This window comes from Phyllobates terribilis, unplaced genomic scaffold (genome assembly GCF_046119375.1).
Source record: "Phyllobates terribilis strain yellow unplaced genomic scaffold, ASM4611937v1 Scaffold_2__4_contigs__length_985480577, whole genome shotgun sequence".
Lineage (NCBI taxonomy): Eukaryota > Metazoa > Chordata > Amphibia > Anura > Dendrobatidae > Phyllobates > Phyllobates terribilis.
The window spans coordinates 748,694,798-748,711,754 of record NW_027362762.1 but is presented as its reverse complement, the minus strand read 5'-3'; positions in this window follow the sequence as shown (position 1 = coordinate 748,711,754).

Genomic DNA, 16,957 nt, shown 5'->3' with positions numbered 1-16,957 from the left:
ACACAGTATTCCAGATGAGGTCTGACCAAAGAGGAGTAAAGTGTGATAATGACCTCACGTGATCTAGACTGTATGCTTCTGTTAATACATCCCAGAATTGTATTTGCCTTTTTTGCTGCTGCATCGCACTGTTGACTCATGTTCAGTCTATGATCTATTAGTATGCCTAAGTCTTTTTTACATGTACTGTTGCTTATCTCCATTCCTCCCATTCTGTATATGCTTTTTTCATTTTTATTGCCCAGATGTAGTACTTTGCATTTTTCCCTGTTAATAACCATTCTGTTAGTTGCTGCCCAATGCTCCTGTTTATTTAGGTCTTTTTGAAGCCTCTCTCTCTCTTCTCTAGTGTTAGCTATCCCTCCTAGCTTTGTGTCATCAGCAAATGTAATCAGTTTACCCTCAATTCCTTCATCTAAATCATTGATAAAGATGTTGAACAATACAGGTCCCAGGACAGAGCCCTGTGGTACCCCACTTGAGACATTCATCCAACTGGATGTGAAGCCATTTACGACCACTCTTTGAGTCCGATCACTACGCCAGTTATGAATCCACCTAAAAGTTGCCTTGTCCATTAAATACTTGGTCATTTTTTCAATAAGGATGGTGTGAGATACTTTGTCAAATGATTTGCTGAAGTCAAGATATACTATATCTACAGCATTTCCCTGATCCACCCAGTCAGTGATTCTGTCATGGAAGGAAATTAAGTTAGTCTGACATGACTTGTTAGTTACAAACCCATGCTGACTCTGGTTAATCACTTCATTCTTATCCAGGTACTTACATACATGTTGTTTAATAATTTGTTCAAAGATCTTTCCTGGTATAGAAGTCAGACTCACCGGCCTATAGTTCCCTGGGTCCACCTTCTTCCCCTTTTTGAAGATAGGAACAACATTTGCTCTTCTCCAGTCTTCTGGGACTTCTCCTGTTCTCCAAGAATTTTCAAAGATTATGGAGAGTGTTTCTAAAATTTCTTCTACGATCTCCTTCAGTACTCTGGGGTGTAATTCATCTGGACCTGGAGACTTGAACTCATTTATGTTAGCTAAATATTCCCTCACAATCTTTCTGTTTACAGATAACCTGGATTCTTCTATTCCTTTAATAGGACAGTGAAGATCAGTTGATGTTACATTTTCTTTCTGAGAGAAAACTGATGCAAAAGAGGAATTAAAAAGTTCGGCCTTCTCAACATCCTTTCTTACCATTTCACCATTTTCATCCTGTAAAAATCCTATAGCATCTTTGAATTTTCTTTTACTTTTGACATACCCCCAAAATCCTTTTTTATTGCTTTTAACATCTCTTGCAAGCCTTAATTCATTGTCAGCTTTAGCTAACCTGATACGTGCCCTACAGGTTCTGCAGACTGCATTATAATCTTCTTTAGATATGCCTCCCTCTTTCCATTTGATAAACATTTCTTTCTTTATTTTCAGCATGTGTTTAAGTTCTGTGTTCATCCATCCTGGTTTCCTTAAATGCTTCCCATTCTTCCTACTTTTCGGGATTGTTAACGATTGCGCTTTGAGAATCTCATTTGTAAAAATTTCCCATCCTTCCTGGACATTTTTGTCCTTAAGGACATCCAGCCATTAGATCCCTCCTATTCTCTTTCTGAGTCGCTTAAAATCTGACTTTCTGAAATCTAACCTTGAAGTTTGAGTCTTCATGTTAGAACCTTGCTCTTAGGTTTTTTCCTTTGCTGGTCACATGACCTTGTTGGCCTATTTAATCCTGCTCCGCCCTTCTGGCTTTGCTGGACTTCATTGTATAACTACTTTCTAGCTAGCCTGTGCTCTGTATCTAACTCTGTTAGTTTGCTTGGTCTACGGACCTCTATGTTCTATATATTTTGTTTGTTCATCTGTCTGCTACTATTTCTGTTAGGAGGTGTCCCATTTTCCTCCCAGTCCTTAGTACTTGTAGGGATTCCTTCCCCACATCTATAGGTCTCCGTACAGACTAGCTTAGGACTTTAGCAGGTCTGATCGCAGGATCAGGTTCCCTGTTACATCGTAGGGATTCAGCTGAGTTCTATCGTAGGGACAGATCTCCTCTCTTTCCTTAGCTCTGGTAGCAGAACATAACAGTAAGTCCAGCCTGCAAATTCTCTAAGGAAAGATTTTTCTGTTCCATCATGGTGTCGGTTCAGGATTTGGCTCATCGCCTGCAGGGACTCTCTCTGGAGGTGGCCGAGCTCCGTCAGCACGTTAGTAACTGTCCTGGAGCACATTTCTTGGAGCCTAAGGTATGTTTGCCGGATTTATTTTTTGGTGAACACCGAGAATTTTTTTCATTTAAAAATGCTTGCTTATTGTATTTTCGTTTGAGACCCAAGTCCTCTGGGGATGAATCCCAGCGCATAGGGTTCATAATGTCACTTTTGCGCAAAGAGCCTCAGGAGTGGGCCTTTTCTTTGCAACCTAGTGATACATGCTTCAGATCAGTGGATAGTTTTTTTTCTGCTTTGGGACTATTATATGATGATCCTGACCGTGTCGCATCAGCTGAGACTGAGTTGAGACGTTTGAAACAGGGATCAGGTAATGTGGAAAAATATTGTACTCATTTCCGTTGTTGGTCTACTCAAACAGGGTGGAACGATTCTGCTCTGAAAAGTCTATTTCTTGCTGGGCTCAATGAAAGGGTTAAAGACCTGCTAATTGCTTATCCTACACCTGAAGATTTGCAACAGGCTATGCAATTAGCTATACGGGTGGATAGGAGACTGCGTGCAAGGGTTAATGAGAGCAAATCCTCTGCTATGTCAGTTTCTGGTTATGAGAATGTGTGTACTAACAGTGGTGAACCGATGGAGATTGGATCGGTGGCACCTCGCTCTCAAGAAAAAGACCGTAGATTTTTTGAAGGCTTGTGTTTCTATTGCGGAAAATCTGGTCATTTGATTAAAGGCTGTGAGCTTCGTATGAAGAAAGAAAAAAAAATGGTCAGTCATGCCCGTATTGCCTGTTTAAATTCCAAGGGTGTATTTTTAGCTGCTTCCACGATTGCTCAGGAAAAATTAATGGAATTTCGGGTGTTTGTTGATTGTGGGTCTACTCTGAATGTAATTGATGGGGGATTCTTGGAAAGACTCAATTTAAAACCCGAACCTTTATCATCCCCCATTGCTGTGGTTTCTGTGGATGGTTCCCCTTTGAAGAATATTACTCTCAAGGTCTGTGAATTTCCTCTCACTATTAATGGTGTTCACCATGAGAAATTGGATTTGGTAGTGTTGAATAACTTGCCTTCTCCAGTAATATTGGGATTGCCCTGGTTAAAATTTCACAATCCTGTACTGGATTGGTCTACCAGTGAAATTAAATCCTGGAGCCATAAATGTTATGACAAGTGTTGTAACGGGCGTATTGCAGCTTTGGATAGGGGAGAATTGCCTGTTCCTATTCAGGATTTTTGGAGAGTTTTTTCTGAGAAGGAATCGTAGGTTTTGCCTCCCCATAGAGACTATGATTGTTCTATTGAATTTGTCCCTGGAGCGACTCTTCCTAAAAGTCGTTTATTTAACCTTACTATTCCTGAGAGGAAGGCTTTGGAGGAATACATACAGACAAGTTTGGCCGCCGGTCACATTAGGCCTTCTAAGTCTCCTGTGGCGGTTGGATTTTTTTTTGTAAAAAAAAAGGACGGCGGTTTACGTCCTTGTCTGGATTTTCGTGAGATTAACAAAATTACTGTACGCAATCCTTACCCACTGCCATTGATTCCTGATCTGTTTAACCAGTTAATGGGGGCCAAGTGGTTCTCTAAAATTGACCTTAAGGGGGCATACAATCTGTTGCGCATGAAGGAGGGTGACGAATGGAAGACTGCTTTTAACACTCCTGTGGGTCATTTTGAGAATCTGGTTATGCCTTTTGGTCTTACTAATGCTCCTGCATTTTTTCAGAATCTTATTAATGACATCCTTAGACCTTTGATCGGCAAAAATGTGGTTGTGTATTTGGATGACATTTTGATTTATTCGCCGGATCTGGAGTCTCATTGGCGGAGCGTACGTGAGGTATTACAGTTATTAATGGACAATTCGCTTTTTGCTAAGCTGGAGAAATGTGAGTTCGCTGTACAGAGAATTAGTTTTTTGGGTTACATTATCTCCAGCGATGGTTTTGAGATGGACCCGGTGAAAGTTCAAGCTGTACAGGAATGGCCTAGGCCTATTGGTTTGAAATCGATACAGAGGTTTTTAGGTTTCGCCAATTATTACAGAAAATTCATAAAAATTTTTTCTAGTATTGTCAAACCTCTGACCGATCTCACCAGGAAAGGTGCTGATGCGGTTCAGTGGTCTTCTGAGGCCATTGAAGCTTTTGTGTATCTCAATGAGAGGTTCACCTCTGCTCCCATCCTTATGCAGCCTGATGTGACTAAGCCGTTTTTGGTTGAGGTTGATGCTTCCTCTGTGGGGGTTGGCGCAGTATTGTCTCAGGATAACGGGGATGGATTACATCCCTGTGCCTTTTTTTCAAAAAAATTTTCAGAGACTGAACTGAATTACGATATTGGTAATCGGGAATTGCTGGCTATTAAACTCGCATTTGAACACTGGCGCCACTTCTTGGAAGGTGCGGAATTTCCCGTTCAGGTTCTTACGGATCATAAAAATCTGATATATCTTGATGCTGCCAAGCGCCTGAATGCCCGTCAGGCTAGGTGGGCACTGTTTTTCTCGCGGTTTAATTTCTCCGTTACTTACATCCCTGGTACTAAGAATGTTAAGGCGGATGCCTTGTCTCGCAGTTTTTCTCCCATAGTCGGTGCTGAGAAAGAGGAGAACATTTTACAAGAAGGTGTTGTGATAGCTGCTTTGGACTCCGTTTTGGAAGATGAGATTCTTAAAGCACAGGAGAATGCCCCATCTAACACTCCTCATGGGAGGTTGTTTGTGCCTGGGACCTTTAGGAGAGATTTGTTTGTTGAGTGTCACGAATCTCGGTTGGCAGGTCATCCCGGAATCTCTGAGACCAAGAGACTGGTGGGTCGCAGTTTTTGGTGGCCTGGATGGCAGAAGGAGGTCATTAAGTGGGTGCGTCAATGTACTATATGTGCTAGATCTAAGTCCTCACATACTCCTGCTGCGGGGTTGCTTTGTCCTTTGGAGGTTCCCAGTGCTCCTTGGACACATTTGGCTATGGACTTTATAACTGACCTTCCCCCCTCTGAGGGTTTTACTGTTATCTGGGTGGTCGTGGACCGTTTTAGCAAGATGTGTCACTTGGTTCCCTTTGTCAAACTGCCCTGCGCTAAAACTCTCGCTAAGGCCTTTGTCAAGGAAATTGTCAGACTTCATGGCGTTCCTACTGACATTGTTTCTGATAAGGGTCCTCAGTTCGTGGCTCGTTTTTGGCGTGCCTTTTGTGACAGGTTGGGAGTTCATTTGTCGTTCTCGTCCGGATATCATCCTGAATCTAATGGCCAGACAGAAAGGAAAAACCAGGATGTTGAGCAGTTCTTGCGTTGTTTTGTGGCAGACAATCAAGAGGGGTGGTCTGAGTTTCTGCCACTTGCTGAATTTGCTCTGAACAATCATACATCTTCTTCTGCTGGTTGTTCGCCTTTTTTTTGTTGTTCTGGGAGACATCCGTCGTTTGGGTCGTTCTCCAAGTTGGGATCTGCCGTGCCTGAGGAGGAGAATTTTTCCGGTGATTTGGAGAGAGTTTGGACGGATGTGCGTGGTAATCTTCAGGAGGCCAACAGAAAATCTAAAGACTACTTTGATAGGAAACGACAGGAGGTTTTGTTCGCTGTTGGTGACATGGTTTGGTTGTCCTCTAGGAATCTGCGGTTGAGGATTCCTTCTAAGAAATTGGGTCCCAAGTTTGTAGGGCCCTTTAAGGTGCTTCAGGTTGTCAACCAATCTGCTGTTAGGTTGGAGGTTCCTACCTCCTGGAGAATTAATCCGGTATTTCATGTCTCTCTGTTAAAAAAAGCTGTTGTGTCGGATGGTGACGCCTCTGCCTCTGTTCCTCCGGTGGTGGAGGACGGGGAATATGAAATTTCTCGCATCCTTAACTCTAGACGGTATAGAGGTAGTTTGCAGTATCTTGTGGCCTGGAAAGGTTTCGGACCCGAGGATAACTCTTGGGTGAGGTCAGATGATGTTTCCGCGTCCAGACTTATCAGAGCGTTTCACAGGAGATTTCCTGATAAGCCTGGTCCTAGGGGATCCGGAGGATCCTCTTAGAAGGGGGGGTACTGTTAGAACCTTGCTCTTAGGTTTTTTCCTTTGCTGGTCACATGACCTTGTTGGCCTATTTAATCCTGCTCCGCCCATCTGGCTTTGCTGGACTTCATTGTATAACTACTTTCTAGCTAGCCTGTGCTCTGTATCTAACTCTGTTAGTTTGCTTGGTCTACGGACCTCTATGTTCTATATATTTTGTTTGTTTGTCTGTCTGCTACTATTTCTGTTAGGAGGTGTCCCATTTTCCTCCCAGTCCTTAGTACTTGTAGGGATTCCTTCCCCACATCTATAGGTCTCCGTACAGACTAGCTTAGGACTTTAGCAGGTCTGATCGCAGGATCAGGTTCCCTGTTACATCGTAGGGATTCAGCTGAGTTCTATCGTAGGGACAGATCTCCTCTCTTTCCTTAGCTCTGGTAGCAGAACATAACACTTCACATGTCTTCCTCCTCTAGTTATCCAAAATTCTATAATAGCATGATCGCTGCCTCCTAGGGTCCCAGCCACTTTTACCTCCTCAACCATTTCCTCCCTGTTTATAAGGATTAGATCCAAAGTAGCTGATCCCTTTGTTTTCTCCCCTACCTTTTGGAAGATAAAGTTGTCAGCAAGAGAGGATAAGAATTTGCTTGACCTGTTAGTTTTACTTGAGAGAGATTCCCAACAAATGTCTGGATAGTTGAAATATCCCATGACCACTACGTCATATTTTTTGGAGAACTTGGTCATTTGATACATAAAGAGTTCATCCATATCTTCAGCTTGGCCAGGTGGCCAGTAGTAAATGCCTACAATGGTGTCCTTTCCGTTGTTCTCTCCTTGTATTTTTACCCAAACAGTTTCCACAGAACTCCCAGTCTCTGAAGCTTCAATCTCTGTGCAGATATACGCTTTTCTAACATACAATGCAACACCTCCTCCTCGTTTATCAAGTCTGTTTCTTGCAAATAAGTTGTATCCTTTTAGCCTTGTATTCCAATCATGTTTCAGTGATTCCAATGACATCATATTTCTTTTCCTGCATTAGTAGTTCCAATTCTCCTTGTTTGTTGCCCATGCTTTGTGCATTTGTATAAAAAACATTTTAGTTTGTGATTGTTTACTCTTCCTCCCATATTTTTATTATTTAGATTTTTTTGTCTTTGTTATTTCTTTCCACTTCCAATAGCAGAGATCTCAATAGTATTTGTCAGCTGTATAGCTTTTTCTGGCCTTTTGCTTCCCTTCCCACATTGTTCTAGTTTAAAGCTCTCCTGATGAGTATAGCAAGGCGACTTCCAAATACATGTTTTCCAGTCTTCGTAAGGTGCACCCCATCTCTAGCAAGTAGTTCATCATATAGGTAATTCATTCCGTGATCCAGAAATCCAAATCCTTGTTGACGGCACCATCGACGTAGCCAGTTGTTCACCTATAGAATCTTATTCCACCTCATTGTTCCATGGTCATCCACTGGGAGGATGGATGAGAAGAACACCTGCGCTCCCAATTCTTTCACTTTCTTGCCTAAGTTTTCAAAGTCACTGCAGATGGTTTCCAGGTCCTTTCTTGCGGTGTCATTTGTCCCCACATGTATTAGCAGGAATGGGTAGTGATCTGTAGGTCTGAAGAGTCTTGATATCCTGTCAGACACATCTTTAATTTTTGCACCTGGAAGACAGCACATTTCTCTTGAGGTTATGTCTGGTCTGCAGATAGCGGCCTCTGTTCCTCTCAATGGGGAATCCCCCATGACCACCACTCTACGTTTTTTCTTCAAGATTATTATTATAATTATAAGATTAATTATTTAGCATCAGTTCTGGAATCTACTTTGTGTTTTCTAGAGTTTTTGTATTACCGTTTTTTACTTTATGAAAAAAAATATTTTATGTAATCTAAGAAAATGTATTTGGGTGTTGTAACCAAACGTATTTACCATTGGCAGCCATAGCTAAAGTCATAACAGCCAAACTATTAACCCATTTCTGACATGATACGTAATAATACGTCCCTGTGCCCTGGGCCTTACGTATTATACCAGAATTTGATGAATACCTCAATATTAATCACTGTAATCTTACTTTCACTTATGTTTCTAATATTCCATCTATCTCATTTTTAGATTTGAACTTAAGTGGACTACAGAACCACCTGTACCCATTGTAAACCCCTGTCAGGTAACACTATCCTGCACTCGGATAGTAGCCATCCACCACATACAATCAAAGCAATACCAGTAGGGGAATTTACCCGTATCACTAGGAACTGCAATGATAGTGCCAAGTTAGCATCTGAATTGGCACAATGTAAATTAATTAAATGGGGGTATCCCAAGTGGATTTTGGACAGAGCCAATCAGATAGTAAGAAGAAAAAATCGAGGTGACCTAATCAAGATTAAAATCTAATAAATTGGTTTTGTCTTTGCAGTATAGTCCCCAAGACAACGCAATAAAATCTATCTTTTATAAGCATATTCCCATTTTGTATGAGGATAGGGATCTTTCTCATTTATTACATTCTAATTGTTCAGTGGTGGCTAGAAGAGGTGTTACCATGGGTAACAGTATATCACCATCATATTTTTGCTCAACCAAGAAGCATAAAACATGGTTGGATTATCTGTTCTTTTTCAGATGTGGACATAACAAATGCCGTACATGTACACATTCAATTGTAACATGTAATTTTTACAATCATGATCATTCACAAAATATTAATATTAAGGAGTACATTCATTGTAACGCCTCAAATGTAATTTATTTAATTGTATGTAACAGCTGCAATTTGATCTATGTACCACAAGGAAACTTAAAATTCGTATTTCTGAGCATTTATCTGACATTTCTTCTCCTTCTAGTTCCAATCGCACAGTATCGCATGCCTCCAAACATTTCATCGCTTACCATCAGCGCTGTATGGACTCTCTCCAAGTGATTGGCATAGAAAGAATATGCAAAACCCACAGAGGTGGAGATTCCAAAAGACAGCTACTTACAAGAGAGACTTTTTGGATTTATAATCTCGGGTCACGTTTTCCCGCTGGTCTGAATGCGCGCCAAGAAATAATGTTCCATTATTGAATATTCTCGCTGCGCCGTGGTCATGTTACACGTTTGTGATTATGTATTTTCTTGCTTATTGTTTTCATATTTTTATCCTTTTTTCTTTTGTAGTTTAGAGGGTTTTTTCTTTTTGTAGGTCAATGTTAGTTTTAAATATTCATGAGGTCTTTTACCCATGTGATAACAAGGATTAATCCCATTTGTTGTCATTTAGTATATTAGCATCACATGATATACCAGAGACAGCTTTGAGAAAAAACACCAGTGTGCGTTTGAAACGCGTCGCTCTGCTCTGCTATGTGAGATTACCTTGTATGCCATGGAGCTCTTTTTAATTGAGTGAAGCTACTTTTTTATCTCAATAAATTTTGGATTTTTGGAAGCTGGATTTCTCCGTTCTTTTTGCTGCTTACCACGTGTGGCCACACGTTTCCTTTGCTTCCATGCACCACAAGCCGTTCAGGTGAGCTGATTTTTCCTCTACATGCTACATATTATTATGGCAAAGCGATCGCGCCCGCACAGAAGATGTGTGGGTGCGATCGCCGCTGGGTGTCAGCTGATCAGATTCTGATTCTGACAGCTGACAACCGGTACTCAGTGCAAGGAGTGGTGCCCGCACGGCTCCCGGCACTTCAACCCCCTAAATGCTGCGATCGCTGCATTTAGCGAGGAAGCAGAGGGACAGAATCCATCTGCAGGTCTGACAGGTTACAAGGTATAGCAGTGAACCTCCACTGCTATACCTTATAACAGTAACCAGCCTGCAGAAAGTGAAAATCCCATAGTGGGACTAAGTAAAAAAGTAAAAAAAAAGTTTTACAAATATTTAATAAATGTAAAAATAATAAAAATATATATATACATATATTGTACCCATAAATAAATATTACTATGATTAAAACAATAAAAGTACACATATTTGGTATCACCGCGTCCAGAACGACCTGACCTATAAAACTGTCCCACTAGTGAACCCCTTTAGTGAACATGATAAAAAAAAATGAAGCAAAAAAACGTTGCTTTATCATCATACTGCTGAACAAAACCCGCAAAAAACAAATCGCTATACAGCTCCATCAGCCGAAAAATAAAAAAAGTTATAGCTCAGAATAAAGCGATGCAAAAAAATTATTTTTTCTATAAAATAGTTTTTATTGTGCAAAAGCACCAAAACATAAAAAAACAATATAAATGTAGTATCGCTGTAAACGTACTGACCAGAACAATAAAGCTGCCTTATCAATTTTACCAAATGCAGAACAGCATAAAAAATACCCCCAAAAAACAATTCTTGAATTGTTCTTTTTTGTTAATTCTGGCTCCCAAAAATTGTACTAGAAAGCAATCAAAAATGTCACGTGCCCGAAAATGTTAGCAATAAAAACGTCAACTCGTCCTGCAAAAAACAAGCCATCACGTGACTCTGTCGGCCGAAATATGGAAAAACTATAGCTCTCAAAATATGGCGATGCAAAAACAAGTCTTTGCAAAACAAAACATCTTTTACTGTATGGCAGTTGCCAAACATGAAAACCTGATATAAATCTGTTATCGCTGTAATCACACCAACCCGAAGAATAAAGTCGTCTAATCACTTATACCGCACGAGGAATGGTGTAAAAAATAACTAAATCCAATTCTTCACCTGCTGCTCATTCTGCCTTCCAAACATTGCAGTATGGCTCGTCTCACATTTATCCTGCGCTCTGTGCTCCAGCGAGCTCGCTGTAGCAAGTCATTATCCCCGGCTCCTCTGCATGAGTGAGCAGTCAGGTGGATTACAGCGGGGGACATCTTCGGACAGGTGAGTATAAGGATTTTTTATTTTATTCTTATTTTTACACCAGGACACAGCGGGAGCAGAATACTACTCTCATCATTGTCCCTTGCTCGCGCTGATCGCGGTGCAAGCAGGGGACAATGATGAGGGCTGCCTTCAGCACCCGGCACTTTGGAACAGCGCTAACTGTACACTGATTCCCAGGCCCCGGTACGTGTCACACTGATGACACACGGATGTCATCCATGTGTCATCAGTGTGGGACATTTTGCGGCCTATGCAGCGCCAAAAACCGGACATGTCAATGTTTTTTGCCCATGGACACGGTCCATGGAAACACACTGACATATGCACAGACCCAGTGTCTCCAGTACATGTGGAAACTGTCACCACACATACCAGATACAATGATGTGTGAAAGAGGCCTAACTCTGCTGCTTCATTGTAGTGAATGGATCCCTCGGGGGTTCATCTGAAATACGTAGGAGCTGTGTATATGGAGTCTGCATACTATTCTAGGAAAGTCTGTGCTCCAGGAGGCTGATAGCGCTCCGTCCCTCCCGAGTCTCACTGCGTGGCTAAGCAGTACTGTACAGCCACAAATGGGGTATTTCTACATTCAGCAAAAATTGTGTGACAAATTTTGGTGCCATTTTTACCCATTTCCCAGTGTGAAAATGTAAAATCTGGGGCTTTGGTGGTAAAAATGTAATTATTCTTTTTTCACCGCCCAATGGTGTAAAATTCTGTGAGGCACATGTGGTATCAACATACCCACTGCACCCCAAGATGAATTCATTGAGACGTGTAGTTTGTAAAATGGGGTCTCTTATGGGGGAGTTCTGTGGTTCTGGCACCTTAGGGGCTCTGCCAATGTGACATGGCACCATCAAACCAGCCCAGAAAAATATGAACTCCAATATGGCGCTTCTTCACTTTTGAGCTTTGCACTGTGCCTCAAAAGTAGTTTTCAACCATATATGGGGTATCTGCATGCTCAGGAGAAATTGCACAACAAATTTTGGGGTCCACTTTGTCCTGTTATCCTTGCGAAAATATTTTTTTGGGCCAATATAACATTTTTGTGGAAAAAAAATGTGATTTTTTTTATTTTTGCAAGTCAACAATATAATTTTCTGTGAATCACCGGGGGGTTCAAAGTGCTCATCACACATCTACATTAATTCATTGGGTGGTCTAGTTTCCAAAAAGGGGGCACATTTTGGGCATTTCAACTGTTTAGGCATATCAGGGGCTCTGCAAACGCGACATGTCACCCGCAGACCATTCCATCAAAGTCTGCATTCCAAAATGTCACTCCTTCCCTTCCGAGCCCTGACATGCGCCCAAACAGTAGTTTTCTCCCACATATAGGGTATAACCGTACTCAGGAGAAATTGTACAACAACTTTTGGGTCCAATTTTTCCTTTTACCCTTGTGAAAATAAAAAAAATTGGAGCCAAAATATCATTTTTGTGAAAGTGATTTTTTTTATTTTCACAGTTCTACGTTATAAACATTTGTGAAACACTTAGGGGTTGAAAGTGCTCACCACACATCTAGATAAGTTCCTTAAGGAGCCTAGTTTCCAAAATGGGGTCACTTGTGGGGTTTTTCCACTGTTTAGGCACATGAGGGATTCCCCAAACGCGACATGGCATCCACTAATTAGTCAAGCAAATTTTACATTCAAAAAATCAAATGGCACTCCTTCCCTTCTGAGCCCTGTTGTGTGCCCAGACAGTGGTTTTCCCCAACATATGGGGTATCCACATGCTAAGGAGAAATTACACAGCAAATTTTGGGGTCCATTTTTTCCTGTTACCCTTTGTCAGGGATTCCAACACAACGACGACACCGGGGAGATCACGCGATATCTCACCGTGCTGTCACGCTGTCCGTATTTCATCCAGAGTCGCGAGCACGTGATCCAAACTACTCCCTATGTACAGTAGGTATCGGCAAGCGACCAGTGAGCATATGGCGTATCACCCCTGGGTTCCAAAGCCTGGAATTTATGTTTAACTCCCACCATACGGTCACTGTCAGCTTCACGATAGCACAATTATTTATATTCTCTGCCACCACCGGCCGAGTTTGAATTATAGTACAGGACGTCGGAACTCACAATATTTCATATTTCATTTCGGAGGCGGCGCAGCTAGAAATTTCTGTTAAACTCTCTTTGAAGCTTGGGAAAGCAACTTTTCCAGTTAAACGCGAATTAGTGCAACCCTGCCAGTAATTACCCACTGCGTGTGCGAGAATGCTTGCTTCTAAATGAAGTTATAACACTCCTTGGCTGGCCTTTGTTTGTGTAAGCTATTTCTCAGGCGTGTGTTAATTGGGACTTTTGTGCTGAGAAGAAGGGGAATAAGGGAGGGGGGTGAACATCTATGTCAGGCAGATATGGAAGAACCTTTTCCTGACATTAATATTTCCTTGACAGCCTTGCGAAAATAAAGAAATTTGGGTCTAAAGTAATATTTTTGTGAAAAAAAGTTAAATGTTCATTGTTTTCTTCCACATTCCAAAAATTCCTGTTAAGCACCTGAAGGGTTAATAAACTTCTTGAATGTGGTTTTGAGCACCTCGAGGGGTACAGTTTTTAGACTAGTGTCACTCAAAGGGACTTCAAATGTGATGTGGTCCCTAAAAAAAATGGTTTTGTAAATTTTGTTGGAAAAATGAGAAATCGCTGGTCAACTTTTAACCCTTATAACTTCCTAACAAAAAAAAAATTTGGTTCCAAAATTGTGCTGATGTAAATTATACCTGTGGGAAATGTTATTTATTAACTATTTTGTGTGACATATCTATGATTTAAGGGCATGAAAATTCCAAAGTTTAAAAATTGCAAAATTTTCACCAAATTTCCGATTTTTTAACAAATATATGCAAGTCATATCGAATAAATTTTACCACTATCATGAAGTACATATGTCACGAAAAAAAAAATCTCAGAATCAGTAGGATCCATTGAAACGTTCCAGAGTTATTACCTCATAAAGTAACACTGTTCAGAATTCTAAAAATTGGCCTGGTCTTTAACATGCAAACAACCTTCGGGGGTAAAGGGGTTAAGGGAATTTGTCACATACATTTTTTAAAATGACCAATAATATCACATACAAGGGACAAATACCATCACATTATGACCAGATCACATATTACCACCACATAGTGACCGAATAATACCACATACAAGGGACAAATACCGCGACACCGTGACCAGATCACATATTACACCACATAGTGACCGAATAATACCACATACAAGGGAAAAATACCACCACACCATGACCGGACCACATATTACCACCACATAGTGACCGAATACTACAAAACTGATCATTAATGAAAAAGCAGAATACTAATATTACCATAAGTGCCATTATACACAGAAGCTCTGTACATAGTATATAGTGTATAGCGTCAGTGTACAAATAACACTGACACACTGGTGACATCTCTAGTTGAAGTCCTTCATCTTCGCTTTTCTTGTTCATCAAGCACAGACCGCCATCACTTCTTCCAGCCAGGTCTCATCTCTGCGTAAAATAACACAGTTATCTAGAGCACCGCTTCCAGGGTACATTCCCCAATTTTTCCCCAACTTCTACACTACACCAGATGAAGAAAAAAAAGCGACATAGTGCCATCCTGCACAGTAACAGGACCCCCCCCTCTCAATGAAAATAGTATCCTCAAAAATAAAATACATCACAGGAGTAATAATATATTTTAATTAGTCCCTATAGTAATATTGTCCCACATCCTGCCCCCATGTCTCCACCCTGCCCCCATAGTCTCCATAATTAGCCCTACAGTAATAATGTCCCACATCATGGCTTCATGTCTCCATCCTGCCCCCCATTTGTCTCCATTCTGTCCCGAATGTCTCCATTCTGCCCCCATGTCTCCATCCTGCCCCCATTGTCTCCTTCCTGCCCCATGTCTCATTTTGTCTCCATTCTGCTCCCATGTCGTCACCCTGCCCCCATGTCTCCATTTGTCTCAATTCTGCCCCCATATCTCCATTTGTCTTCATCCTGCACCCATGTCTCCATTTGTCTCCATTCTGCCCCAATGTATCCATTCTGCCCCAATGTCTCCATTCTGCCCCCAATGTCTCCATCCTGCCCCCATGTCTCAATTTGTATCCATTCTGCCCCCAATGTCTCCATTCTGCCCCAATGTCTCCATCCTGCCATCATGTCTTTCCATTCTGTCCATGTTTCCTTTCTAACCCCAATGTCTCTCCATTCTGAGCCCTTGTCTCTACATCCTGCCCCCAATGTCTCCTTACCTTGCTGCGCTCCAGCAGTGCCTGACTCTCCCATCACCTGAAGCATGGTCGCCGGCGCATGATGACAGTGACGTCATACGCCAGCAACGTGCACGCTGACGTCAGCTGCCGGCTGTTAACTATTGCCGTGCGGGAGGCTTCCCGCACGGCAATAGATTTCAAGTGAACATGCATCCTCGGATGCACATTCAGTAACTGAAGCGGCAGAATCCTGCCGCTGGGGCACGGTGAGAAGAAGAACTCTGCTCACCGGGCCCCATATGCCAGTAAGGGCAGTAGTGCCCTGATGGCGGCTTGGAATATGAATGAATATTGTCAGCATATAAATCAGATGGCTTTGTGTATAATCACTGTTTACATCTGTGAGGCTATTGGAAAGCTTCAGTTTACTGTGACTACATTGAACTGCCATTTGATGAAGACAACAAAGAGCATGAATCAGTTAATAAGTACTCATTACTGAGAATGCCATGTGTGCCCTGGCTGAGGGAACTGAAGCTTGAACTTGTTAATGGCATTAATAATTTGACCTAAAAAGAAGTAAAAATGCAGTGATGATGATGCACCTATGGTAAGTGTTATCTTCTTGCTGGACATCTCATAATGTTATCAACTTCATGTAAACAAAAGCGGCAATTGCAGACAACGATCTTGAGAAGCATTGTCTGCCATTTAAAGCAGGACCAGACAGGCAAAACACACTTCAGGTCTGAAGTACATATGTATTGCAGTGTTTCATTAAGGCGATCTAAGGATCTCAGGGTCAAGTCCAAATGTGAAAGCAATAAAATATGTAGAAAAAGAAACTAATGTGTTACACAATTTCTGCTATGGAGAAAAAATAACAAAATAATGCCGGAAAATCCCTCCACAAGAATACTTGACTATGAAGTCATTAAAAAGTTCTACCTAACTCAATAAAACTACAAGTCCCTCCTCAAAAAATGGGTCATGGAATGTGACGACACAGAAACAAATTATTTTTGTAAAATATAATACAAAATTACACAAACATATTTTACAATGTAATATAATTTTTAACTATTTTTCTATTTGTTGTACATTTAAAGGGAATCCGTTAGTAGGTTTTTGCTATGTAATCTGAGGGCAGCATGAGGTAGGGGCTGAGACACTGATTTCAGTGATGTGTAACTCATTAGGCTTTGTGCTGTAGTTTCAATACTATCAGTGTTTTATCAGCTAGAGATTATCACTGCTGGACTAGCTGCCCACGTGCCTCCTGGTCCAACCATACCCACAGCACCGATTAACAGATTTCTGTTAATATACAGTGTACATAGGAAGCTGCTAATCAGGGGAGTGGGTAGGGTTAGCTTTCTGAGCACTGCTATATCTACAACAGAGAAAACTCTGATTGTACCTTAACTGTGAGCACCCAGTAAACTAAGTGACACATCACTGGAATCAGGGTTCTGTCCCTACATTATACTGCTCGCAGATGAAGTAGCAAAATCATGCTGACAGATTCCCTTTAAATAAAGTATATTTCAATTTTTGAAATCTAACTTTTATTTTTGTGCACTTTTTCTGCTTTCCTTTGATTATAATAATATGCGCTCTATTTCAGGGATTTAATTTTT